Source organism: Ciconia boyciana, chromosome 1, assembly GCF_034638445.1.
Source record: "Ciconia boyciana chromosome 1, ASM3463844v1, whole genome shotgun sequence".
NCBI lineage: Eukaryota > Metazoa > Chordata > Aves > Ciconiiformes > Ciconiidae > Ciconia > Ciconia boyciana.
In genome coordinates, this window is record NC_132934.1 from 78,151,090 (window position 1) to 78,168,290 (window position 17,201).

Genomic DNA, 17,201 nt, shown 5'->3' on the forward strand with positions numbered 1-17,201 from the left:
CGGGGCTGTGAAAGGGCGAACCCTGGTGAGCCCCCAGCCCACCGGAGACGAGAGGGAGCACAAGGTCACCACTCCCACGACGCCTTAGCATGGACCTGAAAAGAAAACCTCAGGTTTAGGTTAAAGGCTCTGTTTTAACTAAGGTTAATGCTCAAGAAATATTGCAAGCTGCCTCTTGCTTTTGGGTGTACGTACGGTTTTGCACAATGGAGAGTTGGAGCATGTCTATCGTGCCCTGTGCCATGTAACCCAGAGATGACAAGCTTTCATTGAGAGCAGGGTCAGGAGGGCTCCAGCTGATGCTGAGCTGGGAGAAAACTTTTCCCACTGCTTGTAAACAGCAAGGAAACTCCTCCTCAACACCAGTGGGGATTACCAACCTCTTGCTTCCACCAACTCAGTGGATTATCTCATCACTCGCGCAACTGCTCACGTATCATTGTTCAAACTAAAAGCAAAAAAAAAAAAATCATGTGGCCGCTGAGTTTAACCCGGTGTCAACTCGGACCACTGGCAGCTAAAGCAGTTTACGGGCTCGCAGCCTGAATGAAGTAACGGGGATCTCAAAGCAGACTGGTTCCACTTCTGCTGCCGGCAAGGGAATTACCCCACGCTGTGCACCAGGCTGGTGCAGGGCTTGCAAGACCTAAGGTAACTCCTTTAAAGTGAGCTTCAATTGCTCTATACAGTGCTGCAGCTTACAGCATAAATACATAAAATATGTCATCTACCTGCCTTTTTCCCCCTACCTAACTGAAAATGATTTTATTAATACTCACATATTTTAAAGTGTGTTTGTTCTGCTTCGTTTGCTCATGACATGTTCATGTTCTTTTCTAAGAAGATTACTAGAAGGAAAATAATTGAAAGTGCATAATTTAAAAAAAAGATTGGGGAATACCTGTCGACAGAGGAAACCTGGTTAAGGGCTATGTTTATCTGGCCAGAAAAGAAAAAACACTGCATAAGAACTTTGCACCCACTGGTACAACAGTGTGGAAATTTTGCATGAAATGCTTACCCGGGACAAGAAGGATTCAGAGAATTTCTTCTGAAAGCAAATGGATAGCCTAAAACATGTCTGGCATTTCCCCCAACAGGCACCTGTGAATATTCATGTGCATCAGGCTGTACTTTACGCAGCCTGAATCTGCCAGTGTTGCTAGTCTTCCTACGCTCTTCTGAATTTGATTTCTCTCTTCTGTCTTCTACACTGTCCCAGTCATTTACTACAGCTCACTGTCAAGACACTAGGTGCTGTGATAACACCTACAGCCTTTGTTACTTTCTCCCGTGGTTCTCCTTCTGCAGCGCTTACTCTTCTTGCTCTTCAATAAAAAATGTTTCTAGGATTTTCCTCTAGTCACTAAGTCATCTGCTGCTTTATTTTATGCCCTGTTGTCTTTGGATTTCATTGCTTTTATGTGACACAACTGAGTGAGTTATGTTCTGGATACGTAATGGAGACGTGCTGTCTGTGGCGTGTGGGGAACAGCACTGGTCCCAAAGAGTTTGCTGGCGAATAAATGAAATAAGACAAAGAGCAGAGGTTTGACATATGTGATCCCTCAAGGGTCAAAGATGGAGCTGGGGTCAGAACCTGTTTTCTGACCTCTAGCCCAGGGTACCAAGTCGAGTCCCACACAGGCTCTGCTGTGTCCAAATTAACATTTGCCTCTTAAGCATTACCAGATTTAGTTTTGACATGTCTTCTTTCATAAATTCATTTAGAATATGTATTTTTTTCCAGACTAAGTTGTGTGTTAGAGTCCATCTTATTGCTCTAATTAATGTTCTCTCCACAACTACAGATCAAATTTTACCTTTTTAACCGTCTCTAGGTCCTCACTCAACGTCACGTAGTAGGAATTTTTGTCACACACTCAGATTATTCCCTGGCTGTAAAAGCATTTCCACTTGAGCCTCTGCCAGAATCTGTGGTGAAGTTTGTAGGGACCCAGTATTTTCCTTACATTTTTTTGTTACTAGCCTGGTTTGTCCTAGTTCCCACTATCTCTTCCTAAAAAATAAAATTCAGTTTCCTTGACATCAGTTCCTTGTCTCCCCATGTGATTAGGACAATAAACAATTAATTTACATATTCTGTTATCACTGCCCCAGCTATCACCAACTTGCCTCAGGTAATTAAAACAAAAAAGAACAAGATGTAATGAAAATGGCTTCTGACTGTGAGGTCTTTCTGTGGAAAAACAGGCTCTGGTGGAAGGACCAGAAGCATTTGAAAACTTGTGCGGACACTGAAGCAATGTGGCTGTACAGGCTGTTTGCAGGAGCTATAGTAGGTGGTTACACATGGGAAGGTCTCTGTGTTACACAGCGGATTCGATGCAAATGGAGTCAGACTGCACCTTGGTTTATTCCAGACTCTTGATTAGTTGTGTAAAAATTGGCAGATGTAGTTTTGTTATAGTGAGACCATAACATTACTGATTTTGCAATTCTGCTGGAATGTAACAGGAATTAAGGGCTTTTGTTGTCGTGAGGCTAGGCTCCTTGCTGTTGTAAGATGCTCTAATCCCATGAGAAATCAGATTGCCTTAAACTGATTGTGGACATCCTTTCCATGTTTTTTTTAAATATAAACTTGTTTTTTCATCAAAGCTTTTTTTCATCTTTTCTGTGAAGATTAGCATGGCTTTTGAAGCCCAGCTTCATCAGTTATTACTGAAACTGAATCGTTTCCTGCCACCCATGCTGACACACCCCTTCCCAGCTCCCTTACGGATTTATTTCATCCAATTACCACAATAGCTGGGCAAAGCTAGCCTTTAAGACAGACTCATGGACTGGGGAGCAAATGCCTTCCCTTGAGTCCTTGAAGAGCTCTTGGAGCATCAAGACTGATAGCCCTGCCAGACGTTGTCTTGGTCGTGATTAGATCCTGCCTCACTTTATCATCTTGTTTACAGTGAGATTTTCCTTAGGAGGAAGAAGAAATCAAACAGCTGCTTTTCTATCAGTTCTCATTTGGGAAAGGTAGTGCTGGATACAGATATTTTCAAAATTAAGGCCAGAAGATCTGCGTTCTGCTTTCAATTCCCAGCTCTGCTATTCATTCCTTCTGAACTGAGGCAAATTACACATTCTGGGGGTTTTTTTTTGCAACATTTTTGGTTGGGTTTCTGATATTATCTTCCTTCTGCTTTCTTTTTTATCTATTTAGATGCTGTTTTGAACAGTGTGCAGTCAGTCCCATTTTGCAGCGAAAGAGCTGAAGCACTGATACCCCCGAAGTCATGGCTCTTAAAGCTATTTCATTCCCAATACGTCTGAGAGGTGTTTCATAAAGTGTCAAGGCACCCGGTTCCTCTTGTAATCAGGGGAACGTGTTGAAGATCACACACACTGGTTTGTGTCGAAGCAAGGAAGATGGCTCTCAAGAGCTGTTCCCTGGCACCTGAGATGATGGGCTCCCTCCCACTAGAAGCAGAACAGGTTTTGGGTGACTTCTAAATGGGAACTCAGAAATGACACGGTGTGAATTGGACAGAAAGATGTATTCCCAACGTCTAATACCTCAGTTCAAAACTACCTTGAAGGCAGCATGATGGATTGCTAGCAGAATTTAATCTTTAATGAGTTCCTTCTCTGACTTCATAAAGCCCAATGTGGCTTAATACTTTTTATCGTCTTTGGTTAAAACACAGCATCCCTTTGGATGAAATTAACGTCCAAACTAAGGAAATAATTTTTGGACTCTTAGGGAAAAGAAAAGCAAAGAAGAATGGAGATTTTTTTTTTCTTTTGTGTTATAGATGTAAAATAATGTATTAAATTCTTCTTAGAATTTAATTATAATTAAACAATTTATATTATAACTTATAATATTTTGCATTGCACCCTCTCTCAAGTTTTGGTTCACATCATCCCACAACTACCACGTTAATTTTTGTGATTCTTACATTTGCTGTTCATGCTGTTGTTATTAATAGATTACCATTATTACTTGTAATCAAATGAAGGTGACATACTGACCTGCTAGATTTGAAACTATTTTCTTATCTTTTTCATTATTTTAATTTCTAGAGCTTGTAGAAAGGACTTGTGTTTGTGCAAAAAAAAAATTTACCAGCAAATATCCAGGCAGTGGAGTGGTTCCCAAAATATTACTTCTATCAGTGCTAATCAGCCATTTTGAAAGCTCTCTCTATGAGGAGAAGTAATACCCAGTGACTTAAGTGATCAGACATACGCAGGAATTGCGAACAGCTGACAGAGAATGTGCTACACCATCGTAGTGGCTGGTAATACTCAGTGAGTGGTCTGTATGTGGAAATATCTGACCTCAGGCTCCTTTGCATAACAAAGATATTTCCAAAGGTTTGACGTCCATTTCTAGGATAGCGCAGGAACTGGAGGAACGACTAAATCTGTTAATTATTTAATTATTTCACTAAACTTGCTGGCATCCCCAAGCAATAGCTGGACAACATGCTGTTGTGGCCCTGCACATGCTTAACTGGCAGTGCACCTGTAGCTCTACAGAAACGAATGGGACATGTTCGTGGGCATCTTCATGAGACTGAGAATTTGGGAGCTGCCAGTGTCATTCCTGTTCAGATGCCCCAGTGGCATTTCGATCAAACTTTGAAAGGTCTGGGTGCCTCTGTGGGATTTTGTAGTGCTTCTGATAACCTCAGTAGGTTGATAACTTTGGCTTACTGAGCAAAACTTATTCCGTTTTGGAGGGGCTTATTTTTTAGAACCAGTTTAATTTTGATGCAAGAATATAAGATGAAATGCAACCTTGAAAATTTTCCTTTGAAATCAGTGATGTTACATCCTCTTAAACCCGACCCAAAGATAAACCACAATGCTCTACCTGCCACGTATTATGCTTAGCAGCCTGGTACTTAGTGTGTCAGTGCAATTGTGGGTAGAAATAATTTGTCATGGAGACAAAGGGAGATTTTTTTTAAAAGGTTTGCTGCTTGCAGTATGTTCAGGAGCTTATATTAGATTTGTAAGTTGCCACTTTCATTAGAGTACCTGGTCTGCAAGCTTTTTCGTTACGCTTAATGGAGAAATATGACAGAAGGAGGGAGAACAGTAAAGCTAACATGTTTTCAGTAAGTTTTGTAATTAAATTCTCCTCTATCCCTGTCTTTGTGATGAGGAAATTTTTCTGAAATGCTTTTGCCCCCAATTAAATATTAGAATGTACACTACTTTTTTCATTATAACTTTCTTATAAAGATGAAGAATATGTGTGTTTTTGATGGAAAAGGAAACCCACTTCTGAAGTCCAGTCCTTTGCTATTTTAATTCTATTAAACTTTGACTCCTAGGGCGTGGATGGCATCCTGACTGTTGCTGATGTGCCACAAGGTGCAGCGGCAATCTGCGTGATGTCAAATTAAGACCTTTTAGCCATTCATGCTTTGCAGGGTCAGCAGTTCCAGACTAACTCATATTTATCAGTCTGATGCTAATTTGGATGCTAGCAGGGGTAATTTTGGCTGATTAGTAGTTCTTTTGATAACTTTTGATGGATGTTAGTCTAATGTTTTGTAGCTACAAGTTCTTGGGGAAAGTAATATTTTAGATGGGAAAGAAGAACGAGAGCATGTACACCCATAAGAAAAAGGGAGACAGTGCTTGTCTATGTGAACATGTTTTGTAAGCAAGTAAGGAAAAAAGGATTAATTATTCTGCACATCATTTCTCACTCTAAGACAATCTTTTTTCAGGCTAGTTCCCAAGCCACCTTTAACAAAAGCAGCTGGTAGAAGCAGACCGGATAGGTAGATCTCATTTGTATAAATACATTGGTGTGTGAATGACTCGTCTCAGTTTTCCACTCGGTCTCAGTTTTCCACTCTAATTCTCATTAGTTCCGTAAGAATAATGGCTGTTTCAAGTGTTTCATTAGTCGCCATGTCACTCCGCTACCAGCCACCCAGCTGCTGGTATTGTGAGCTCTTACCTCATTACTAGACATCTGCAGAAAAGCAAAGCGCACGTGTGCAGTGGAGCCCATGGAAAGGGAAATCACGGAGCTCATGTGTTTGTGCCTCGCTCGGCACCTTCTGCAGCAGCTCTATGGAGCAGCCCGTCCGCCCAGGCAGGTAGAGAACCCCCCCAGCATCTTCTCAAATGTAGCTTGCAGAGAAAGCGGCAGTAGTGGTGTGCAGATTTTTGCAAGGCAACAAACTCAGTCCACCATAACCACAATTTTTAAAGGCATTTCATGAAATGTAATAATATTTCCTATTTGGAAGCCTAAGTGAGCAAATGGCTCTTTGTTATCCACTGACAGATAGAGTAAATGGTGAATTAATTCACCAACAATGGTGAATTAATTTACAGGGATTACTAATAGCTTTTAGATATGCTGCTCTGATGTCAAAGATCTCAAAAAACCCGTTGACACCACCCCTTGAATCAAACTTGCTGTAGTCCTGCAGTTGATCAAATGACAGCATATACTTTAAAATGTTCAGCATTGCACCACAAAGGAGCCCAGATTTTATAAGTATTCTGTTAAGTGCCTGCAAAGCGTGTGATGAAGATGGATAGGACAGTTTGGTATAGAAGAAGCTGCTTTTAGGAGCCATCTGTGTTTTTACTGATGAGAATGAATTTTAACTAATGAAAACTTCAGTGATGAATGTTGTGCATATTGCAGCAACTACACAGTGTGATTAGATTTTATGTAGTAACTTAAAGAGAGGTAGAAAATCCTGCAGGGAACATCTGCCTTATTTTGAGCTGCAGTTGAGTGTTGTTTTTTTTTTTATCCCCAGTCCTGAATTGATATATTCTGTTAGAAATTTTCAGAGAAATTTTGCAGACTTTATTTAAAGAGCAAATGTGCTCGAAGATGTGGAGTGGTCATATCCTTGCCAGAAGTGAAGTGATCTCTGTCAATTAAGGTCAGAGTTGGTAATCATGTCCCCAAAATCTAAAGACCTGGACTTCTTTTTACAGTGCAGCTTACCAGAGCTTTTTTTTTTAAAAAAAAAAAAAAAAAAAAATTGTGGACGAAGGAAATCCTGATGGTGATTAGTGATCCCTCTGTATATCAATAACTCTTCTGGGGTGCTTGGAGGACAAAATCTTATCAGAAACAATCTGGGTTCCATGCTCTTTATTTTCTGTGAAGGGCATGATGTTGTGATGGAATAGCCCATGTGTTGGCGATTCTAGTATTTCAAATAGATTTGGCTTCCCTTTCCTGAAAACACATTGTTTGCAGAAATATTTTCCAGGTGCTGGACAACTAGTGTCCAGACCCTGGCAACCTCCACAGGTGGGATCTCAGCTAGGTTAGGCACCCCAAGTATCTACACCCATGAACTACTCAGATTCCCATTACAACCAAGGACAGAAAAGAGGCTTCTGCAGTAAATGCATCTCTGCCTGATGGGGGCATCCAAAATGACACCGGTACACCCCAGCCTGCAACCACTGATTTCTCTGCATTAACTGTCAAAAGAGTGTAGGTACAGATGTTGATGTTAGACAAGAATCCCACCTTGCCTCCTTGCCCCCAGCGTGGGGGTCCTCTGGCTGCCTTTATCTCCCTGGAAATGAAAAAGGACATTCTTGGATTTCTTTTTTAACTTGGATGTTATTTTACAGGAGAGATTACCTCGAAGCTATTATTTCCTCTCCCTGTTCCCACCATCACCACATTTTTTTAATCTCATCTATGATGGCACAACACTGTAGAAATAGTAGCAAAAGTCCCTGTAACTCATTTCCACTTGTACGTGCCATGTTATTTTGGTTCCTGGTGATGCAACCCCGATACACCATTTCCATGCTCTATGTAACCTTCTGTAAGCTATTACTTTACATTAAAAAAAAAAAAAAAACAACAACAAAACCCCCAAAACCAAACCTGGTCTGCAGCATGTTTCTAGATAACTGCTGCTTATCTGAACATGAAGCAGAAAAGGGCAAAATAAATGCAACTTTCAACCTTGAGCACCTAGAAAAGGCTGGATGTTTAAAAATTGTGAGATTAAAAATAAATATTAAGGACTCTTGATTCTTCCTCTGAGCTTTTGAGCATTTGCATTATCCTAAGTTTTCTTTGGGGAAATATTAGATGCTTATTCTTTTTCAAGTGAATGTCAAGATTCCCTTGAAATAATGCAAGTCTAAGAGATGGCATTTAGAAAAGGCATCAGACGTTACTGGAGAGCTACATGAGGGTGCAGGTTTACTCCATCTCACAACAGCTCTCTGGGACCCATCCTCTTTTCTCATAGCTCTGTTGCATTTAGTTTCTTCTGAGGTGCTGACCACCATCATAGCAGCCAGGAGTTACATCCATTTTCATGGCAACTGGGTATCCTGAGTGTCTTAATTATCAGTATGCAAGGATATAATCCTTGCATACTGATAATCGGTATGGCAAATTCTCAGCAATTATATGACCCTTTTAATGCATTGACATTATCATAGTCTTTCTGCTATTTGAATTGTCCTGCAGCTGCTGTTTTCTGCCACACTGAGTTGATGTGATCCTTCACAGGAGACCTTTTCTGAAAGAAGAAAGAGAGAAATAAGGCTAGCAGAGGGAGGAAGGCTGGCAGAAGTTCCTTTTATTTTCCTTCTTTCCTTGTCTCTAAATGACAGAGGAAGATGTGTGGAGAGAAAAAAATCAATAAGTTAAATGAAAATGAATGTGCTTGCATAGGGACTTCGTCACCAATATCTAAAATCCAGCACTTCAATATTTCAGACTTATTGGGTAAACACAATTATCTCAACAAGGCTTACAAATTATTAGTATTTTGCAGGGAGATTACAACACATCATTAAAGATGAAAGGTTATTTTTCAGAGCTCAGTTAAGTTTTAAACTGCATCCTTGGAGTCCAAGAATGACCTTTTAGTGAGCTTGGGACAGACAGCAGCATCTGAAATCCAGATCAGCGCAAGACTGCTGAGCCATGATGCTTCTCCTGGAGGGCCAGCGGATCATTAGAGGGGGCACCTACAGTTTCACGTTGTTCAACTTTGAAATGGTTTTCAATACGCTTATTATCTGGCTTATTCTTCAAAAAGAAAGAAATTCAAAAAGGCTTCTGTTAGAAAATAGTATGAAATTGTTCTTCAGAGACTGAATATATACACAAGCTCACTCCTGTTAAGCGAGATCTTTGGTCTGAAGGAACCTGTACAGCTAATTCTAGATGGTGCACAGAACTCTTCCCAAACTTTGTTTTAATTAAATAGCATTTACATTTCTAGCATCCATTTTATTGCTTTTTCTCCTACTCATCAATTAACAGTGATATTTCCCCCTAGTAAATCTGTCAGCAGATATGCTTTTTAATTGGCAAACTCCCTTTGCACAGCTATTAGAAATAAATAAAATCTTTAGATATGTTGTTTTTGTATAACTAACACTTCACAGCTCCCATACTTACTTAAATGCTTAAATCCTTACTCTACACCCTTCTACATTACTGCTGGAAATTCTCATGTGTGAGAAGACTGGAGCTGCCTCAGACGCCAGAGGCAGCTTACAACGGCAGCCCATGTTGCAGCGTAGGCTGGAGTGTGTACGGCTGACTGGTCCCACTTTAACTGGTGAATAATTAAGATTATAGATCCTAGCCATATGAGGGAAGCATAGAGCATCCTTGATTTCTGATTTGTTATTGGCACTCAAGATGTTTAACATCTCATAGCATCAAGCTCCTTCTAGGGAAAGCTGGGGTAGCGGCATCTGTCCATGCTGTTCTGATGAGCCATATTTTCATACACCTAAATAATATCAGTGTTTTGTGGCTGACTGAATTCCATCTAATTTCCATCCTTATAGTTGTTGGCTTGCTCACCACAGTAATTCTGTTGTACAATTATTTTACAGCATGACAGGGAAATTTATGAGATGGCAAGGAAAGAGAATTACCTTCTAGTATTTTGTTATACAAATATGATTCACTAGGATTTGGACTTAAAGGGATTTTCAATAATTCTTCTTCTAATTCTGCCTTTATGAATGGCTAAGTTTTCTGCTGTTATAAGGTGCCAGATCTTTGGGGAAGACAATGAAATACCATCAATTCTGACAGAAGAAACTTTCCCTAACAATTCAGGAAGGAAGAACAAGAATAGGGAAAATGATGCTCTATAGAGTAAGGCCAGAGCAAGGATACTACTACTTCTTAAAAGAACTTCTTAAAAGCTCTTCAAGCTTTTGAAGTTTTTATACTGAATTTTAAGAAAAAGGGCATGGCTGGGAAGAGAGACCTCCTTACCCATGTATTTGATGGATGTTTTGAACTGAAAGCATTGCATTGTAAAACCTTGTCTTTATTTTGTGACTGTGGTTTTATGTTGGAAGTAATTGATGTGGATCCTAAGTTGTGAAAATAAAAAGTCCTCACAGCCTCATTTTTAGAGCTGACACTATACACTGGCTGAGGCTTTGTCTCTAGAGCTTTAGGGCAGAACCTTGACATTTTCAAAGAGGTATCAGTACTGTGAATACATTTTCCCTACGTGAACTCTGCATCTATAAGCAACTCTGTGTGCAGGCCATTTAGCTAGCTGTTGAACTATATCTTGTTTGTACCAAGTACTTGTGCTTATAATTAGGAGGCATAAATTTAGATGCCCTTTGAAAAATGCGTTCTTCAATATCAAAGCAATGCAATAAATGGATCCTTTTTTGTTGTTGTCGAAATGAGCCTGGATCTGCTGTTTAACTTGCTTATATAATGACATTTTTTGGTATGTTTCTTCCACACAATCCGAAGATCCTAAAGTCTGTATGTATTGCACTTGAATATCTTGCATCGAACAGATGTGATATAAGCTGATTTGCTGTAATGCTACATGAAAATAAGGACAGGAAGCAAAGGTACCTTTCCAAACTGAAATCATATGAAGTGATTCCCAATGGGCAGCAGAGGGAGGAAACAGTCAAATTAGAGGCAAAGCAGAAAGCTGGATGGTCCTGTTTTACAAAGATTGCCAAGGCATCTTTAACAACCACAAGAGTACAGGACCTTGATTTTTCTCTCATCCGAAAGACAATACCCCTATCACCAGTGCCTGCACCAGAGGGATTTTTGGTTTTTTGTTTAGTGATTGCTGGTCTAAGGCCAGGATTTAGAAATGTTGACTGTTTCTGAAAGCAGAAACAATGGATCTGTTGAATATAAGCTGTTTTGCATCACTTATACTTGCATCCACCTGATTTCAGCATCTGGTTTCTCATGGGCTGCTGGAGTTAGAGCTTAATCCTGTGTGTTTTTCTGAGGGCTGGCACTACTTGTATTTTTGTAAGGAACAAAGCCTTAATTTTCTAGACTTGGGAAATCCTAAAAAGTTTCATAAAATCCTAAATCCTAAAAGTTTCATAGCAGAGTGATTAGAAAGGCCTAATATTTTTTAGGAGCAAGAGCTAGAATATAATTTATTATTATTATTTTTTTTAAGTGGTGATTCAATTTAACTTTACATTTTAATAGATATGAGGTTTCCTCAGATATTAGGCCTTTAAAGTGGCCTAGATTTTAAGCTGAAGGTGTTAATTTTGACTTTGAGCTGGACCAAATCCAGCAAGTCCCAGAATCTGGACCAATTAAGATTACAGTCCCATTTTCCTGGTAACTTTGGTTTATGTCCTGCTTGGGGGAAGGATGCCACATACTTATTTGTAACCATCTCTGTTTTTGTGGTATCTTGGGATGTGCTGCAGGTATCTCATCCAAGTGATTCTGTTCCACCCCTGCCTACCTTCTATGATTTGACAAGGTCAAAGCATTTGATGGCTTGTATTGTTGGAAAAAAACGCTGTGTGAGATAGTTTAGGAATTGAGGGGAGTAATTTGTTCAAATATAGAACATATAAGGAAAAAAATTTGGGGGAGCATAAACAGATTTTCAAGGTCACTTATATGTATGTGAAGATATATTCAAAAGAGAAAACTGTCATCATCCAATATCATGGGCCAAATTTTCAGCTGGTGCCTTTGCAGTAAGCTTTGCATAAGTTATCAGGGGAAAGGTTCTATAACACAGCTTCAAAGTATGCTTCTCCTCCTCTGGTTGGTGTTGGGAGGGTCTGGTCCCTGCTCTTAAGGCTTGTCAATCAGATTCAAAGGAATTCTGGAAAAACGTTAATATATAAACAACAACATTAAGACAGAAAACTATGGGGGTCATATTTTCCCTAACATTAGTGCTCTTTCTTAGGTAAATGGTGGCACCATTTGTCTTCCTGATCATAGCCAGTGCCTCTTCACTGCGACAGCTGCTATTTTACTGAATCCCCGTGCTTGACAGCACCTCTACCTGCACGGCCTTACCCCCCTGCTTTCTAATTTCATCCCCTGCATACAAAGTAATTTCATCCAAGTGATCTTCTATCACATTCAGTTGACTTGATTGTCCACTCCTAAATGCTTTTGCCACTTCAGATTGACACTGACTTTAAGTCAGCTAACTTCAAAGCCAACTTAAATTTGCTTTTCAGTGTTAGTCGTGCATCTCACACTTGTGACTGGAATACTTATAGCCAGAGCTTCTGCCTGTATGAGGGATTTATCCCTTATGCATGGTCATGGTGAGCCATTTCCTTACTCCTCTCCAAATTAATGCTAATTGCATTACACTGCTTTCTCACAGGAAAAATTAGTTGTATGATGCTGATGTACTCTAGTTGGTCAAAAAGCCTTATTTGGGAAGCAGAACTCCTGGGATTTTTCCTCCTGAGCTCTACGGTTATGTTCCATGTCTCCTTGGAGCGTATTTTAATGTGTCTTGTTTTCCCAGCAACCAGGGCTGGAAACTACTTTTTCTTTTTTTCTTTTTTCTTTCTTCTAAGATATTAAAATTTCAGTGTACTCCTATGACTCCAGGAGCTGAGGCTTTGAGCAATGTGCCTGACCTCTTGCATCCTGAGATACAATGTTCCCTAATTTCGGTGCATGTTTTAGGAATGCTGGTAGACCAATGAATACTGAGTGCACAAATAACCTCGTGGCCTCCTCAGTACCATTTCCTCTTCATCCCTTTGACTCTGGAAAATATGCCTTTATGTTTTATTTATTTTATTTACTGATCTCTTTCCCTCTCTTCCACAAAGGCTACACTAAAGCGTGTATCTTTAAAAAGAAATGAAGTACATCCAGCACACTTGGGTAAGAGTACTTGTTTTCACTAGAAAAGAAAAACTTCTGCATGAAAAGTTTACTCATTTGTCTAGTGGCTGTAATAAGCTGCAGGAACTGCCACCACCTGAAGAGCCAAGACAGGGGAAAGGAAAGGGAATTGAGTAGCTGAGCCCTCCAGTAAGGAGCACTAACACAAAGGCTGAGTTTGCCGAGAAGAGCCCTGTGAAGAAAGAAAGGCAATTTTGTATTGAGAAACCTAAAGAAAGGATAAAAGGCTATTGCAAACCCACAATGTTTGGAAAGGGTTGAAGGAGTGACAGACTGGATTAGGCTTATCTGTGGTCCGTGGCCCTCAGGAGAGACTGTTCCATTTATTTGGTTTTGGATTGGGTGACAGCCCCAGTGCTGCCTCACTTCACAGAATTGCTGTGTAATCTAGAAAGAAAAAGGTTTTCTCCAGCTTCAGCAGATAGATGCTAAAAAAATGCTGCTCCTCAGCACAGAGGAGCACTGAGAGGGCCACCCAGGCCAGACAGGCATGAAGTGCTCGGTCCAGGTGGGAGATCTGAAGATCTGGCCACTTTTGTAGGAGCCAAGGTGGCAATGCGGAGCGCTGTGATAAAATCTGGACCCTACCACAGGGAAGCTCTAATTTTGAAAGCAAGCCAAAAATCTTTTGTTGCTGTTCACAAGGCATGGCTGTCCCTGAAGGCGTAAGAAACAAAGCTGGGGAAGATAATTCTTGGACCCCCATTGACCATTTGGTGTTGCTTGCCCACCAGACAATACCTGCAGGTTGTTCTCATTTTGAGGCTGTAAAGGTACTGTCCCCAGTTTCTGGCCTGTTGTGGGAAACGTGTTGCCATGCTTTGCTCCCTGCAGTCCCTCTGCCAAGGGTTCTGCAGGGACACATGTTTTAGTGCTGTTTAGCTACTTGGCCTCAGCCTCCTATGCTGGGGCTGATGTTGTTGAATGGGGTTATGGGGAACAGAAGAGCTTATGAAGTGGTGCTTAGCTGTGTAATAATTTCCTGAGTGTCAGTGCTCAAACCTCCAGCAGATTAATTTTGTACTAAACAATGTACTCCTTGCTTGTGAATAAAGTCCCCTATCTAACTGCTGTTGCTAGAGCTGCATTGAACTTGTATGTAGGTGACCTTTTCTGTTTGAGGATGGGGAACAATAGGACAAAATATGTCTGGAAAATATGTTACGTGATAAAACTGGTCTGAGAAAGCTGTGGTTGAACGGAACTGTCATTGACTCAGACATCCTGGAGGTTATTTTCCTTACGAGATAATATAATTATAGGAATTATAAATGGAGAGAAACTATTGAAGTAATTTTGTTCCTTCCATGACAACACAGTGCTCCTACATCGCTCTTTCCTGCTTCACTCCACATCTACTAGCACTTAGCCATCTGATACTACTTTGCTAAAATTAATCCTCAACTTTATCTAACCCTTCCGAATAACTATGAGATAAACAACATTTAGCTCTCCAATAGTTTTGGAAAGTTAACTAAATTAATTATGTGAAACCAGCTAAGAGTTTTTGGTTTTTTTTTTGGGGGGGGTGGGGGAGAGAGGTGGTCAGTAAAGGTCTTTGGATCATATGTAATCTCTTGTATTTAAGTTCTGTCATTGCAGTGGTGTTTGAAAGTACACAAACTCTGCAAGAGCATTTTAAGGAATCGATCCCAGGATAGGATAGAGAACACCCTTTCTAACTTCTGAGACTGTAAACCTCCTTAAAAGGATCTCATATTTCTCCTTCTCATGCTGTGGGAACCCCTGAACTGCTGTTTTTCCAGGTACCCCTGAAATGCTGTTTTCCCAGGTGAGATTTGAAGTGTTGGTACACTCTTTGTGCCACCTTTTTTCTGTGATCTGATGTGACCAGTTCTGGGCAACCAGAATCACTTTGCCATTTTATGAAGCCTGGAAGATTTAAAATAAACTTTTTGAGATCAATCCATCAAGGTAATGAAACCTCAAATTTCTTTTAGTCTGTGGAAGAAGAGGATGCTCAAAACCTGGCAAGAATAAGACATCCAGACATTACTGCATATATTGGTGTCATTGAATTGCGGGAATTCAATCTGGTTATGATCATTGCAAGACCAGAAGACAAGCAAAGCATGCTAAATAACAATAACTGAGCTCTGATATGCATCGTCAGCTTTGAAAGCTTTGGCCTTGAAAGGTTTACCATGAATTTTCCCAACCATCTCCAGTTAAAACCACTTGTGTTGTTTCATCTATTTGCATTCACGTCAATTACTCTTTATTTGTGAGATAATACCCTCTAGATTTCAGAATTTATTCACTGAATATTTATATAAACTTATCTGGAGAAGAGCAATATCTTACTGGCCTTTATTCTTCCTGAGCTTGAAAGTGGCTCTTGCTGCCTGTTCCAGAAAGAACATCCTGAAGTGCATCCATGGGTCCAGTGAACCCTGAATGGTAGCAAGACAATTAGGTAAAAGTGGAGGAAAAATATTGTGGTCAAAGTATTAGTTCTGCCAGAAACTACCCAAGTGATTATGTGGGTCGGACACTTAAGGTGGGATTTGGTTTCCTGGACCTAGGGTCCTGGTGCCACTTCTGATGTCTTTATTATAATCTGAGCCATTTGGACTCTGATGGCAAATACAACAAAGATGATGGGATTTAAGAGAGACATTTCTTTCTGGAAGGATGGCAACTGGAGACTAGATGGGGCATCCCATGGTACCTAAAATGATGCAGGATGTTTCAGTAACTGAATGCCACCCTTTATGGGAAAAAGAGGGGAATTAGCAATGCTCAGAGTACTGGTACCTCAGTGTAGCTCTTGGGCACTTAGCTTCCACAGGGCATTCAAATCCCTGGGCAGGCACCTGGCAGTGCAGGAGGACATGCGAGTTGTCTCAAAATTCACCAAATCCATTGCACTTAGCTGGTGAAACAGTGCTGAGCACAGGGCTATCCTTTAAATCCTATTGCCTTCTCAAAGTTAAATTCCTGGGACACTGTTGGCTGAGCCTCACAAAGATTTGCAGCCTGAAGCCCTTTCCTGGCAGCACCTGCCTGGGACCTTGCTATTTAAAGTGCGATAGTCTTCTCCTTATTGCTGTTCACATGACTTCTTTTTCCCAGAGGGGTTGTCCAGGCCCCATCTCCAGAGATATGAATGCAGAATATGTTTCCGATGTCTTCCCTGCCCTGCATGTGAATCCTTAAATGCCGCAACAGCGCTGGCAGAAACAACCGCTCTTGAATTCTCTGCCTGGGTGTGTTTGAACACTTGTGTGATTAGACTAGCTGAAATACGACATGTGTCTGTAAAACTGAAAATGGGTTTTCACAGCCTGCTGGCCTTCAGAGGAGGTGTGTGGGCTGAATGGATCACTATCAAGCAGGGGACGCAAATGTTTGCAATTTTTTTCTCCTTGGGAGAAGACGGTGTAACAGTGATGAAAGTAAAATTCAGCTTTTCCCTCTGCAGAAGCTTCATAACACCAGCCTGTAGGCTGCTTCTCAGTGCTTTCAGTTGTAGTCTGTAATCTAGCTTTATGCTTTCTGCCACAGCAGTGCAGCCTTTCAGATTCCTCTCTCCCAGTATCTTTTGCAGGAGATCATGGATCCCTTTTTAATAAGGCAAGAGGAACCTTTGTATAATTTAGACTATTTGTGTCTTACCAGCAAGGTCTCAGTTTTCTTCCATAACTTCTTCCACACTAAAATCAAAGGCATGTCTTCTTTAAAGATATGATTCCCCTTCCCTGCCCTCTGCTCTGCTTCTCTGGCTTTAGCAATCTCCCTCTGAACATCTAATATTAAAGGGTACACTTATTTTATCTCAGTTGCAAATGTTTTCCATTAAGTTCTTGGAACCCTGCTCCTCTAAGTCTGTGCTTTCCAACCCCTGGCACAGCATTTTGAGTTCCTCTGGGAGAAAATGAGAGAACAAGGTGGATGTGAGTGGCACCAGGTGCCCGTGATGATGTCTGCTGCTATTTGGTAGCAACAATAGTTTGATAGTAATAATAATCTCTGGGGTTTTTTTTCTTTCAATAAATGACAGAGATTTGGCACATGCAGTCAG